Source organism: Salvelinus sp. IW2-2015, unplaced genomic scaffold, assembly GCF_002910315.2.
Source record: "Salvelinus sp. IW2-2015 unplaced genomic scaffold, ASM291031v2 Un_scaffold2906, whole genome shotgun sequence".
NCBI lineage: Eukaryota > Metazoa > Chordata > Actinopteri > Salmoniformes > Salmonidae > Salvelinus > Salvelinus sp. IW2-2015.
Genome location: NW_019944204.1, coordinates 173943 through 174706, shown reverse-complemented (window position 1 = coordinate 174706; position 764 = coordinate 173943). Strand labels below are relative to the sequence as shown.

Genomic DNA, 764 nt, shown 5'->3' with positions numbered 1-764 from the left:
ATTTAAGCTTTCTGCCCATATAAAGACATGTCTATGTCCTGGAAAGTTGGCTGTTGTATACAACATCATTTTAGTCACATTGGAGCACGTTATCAACAACCGTCCCGGTTAAGGGACACCCATAACGTAGAGGTTCATTTAAGGAATTTTAAAATATTCACCTTTACTTTTGATACTAAGGTATATTTACAACCAAATACCTTTAGACTTTTACTTGAGTTACTCTTGCCAAATTAAGAGGAGTAGTAAGGCTTCTCTCCTGTGTCTGTTCTCGAACGACCTTTTAGCTCAGCTGTTGTTTTTTTTTTTAAATTCTACAGTCAGATCAGTGGTAAGGCTTCTCTCCTTTATGTTTACCTTGGTGTCTTTTTAAGTGGCACAATTGAGAGAAACTCTTTCCACAGTCAGAGCAGGAGTAAGGCTTCTCTCCTGTGTGTGTTCTCTGATGGACTTTTAGCTCAGTTGATGTTGTGAAGCATTTTACACAGTCAGAGCAGGAGTAAGGCTTCTCTCCTGTGTGTGTTCTCTGATGGACTTTTTGCTCAGTTGATGTTGTGAAGCATTTTACACAGTCAGAGCAGGAGTAAGGCTTCACTCCTGTATGTATACGTTCATGTGTTTTTAAGTTGCCCAGTTGAGAGAACATCTTCCCACAGTCAGAGCAGGAATAAGGCTTCACTCCTGTATGTATAWGTTCATGTGCTTTTAAAAAACCCTGTCGAGAGAAACTCTTCCCACAGTCAGAGCAGGAGTAAGGCTTCTCT

At 40.2% G+C, this 764-nt stretch overlaps 1 protein-coding gene and 1 pseudogene across 1 annotated transcript in view; both read right to left on the bottom strand.

Annotated features, from left to right (window-relative positions):
- LOC112074966 (zinc finger protein 34-like) overlaps positions 1-764 on the bottom strand; it is a 182657-nt gene that overhangs the window by 14317 nt on the left and 167576 nt on the right. The window lies entirely within an intron of this gene.
- The window catches only part of LOC139025588 (zinc finger protein 79-like), a 4909-nt pseudogene continuing 4151 nt past the window's right edge, over positions 7-764 (bottom strand).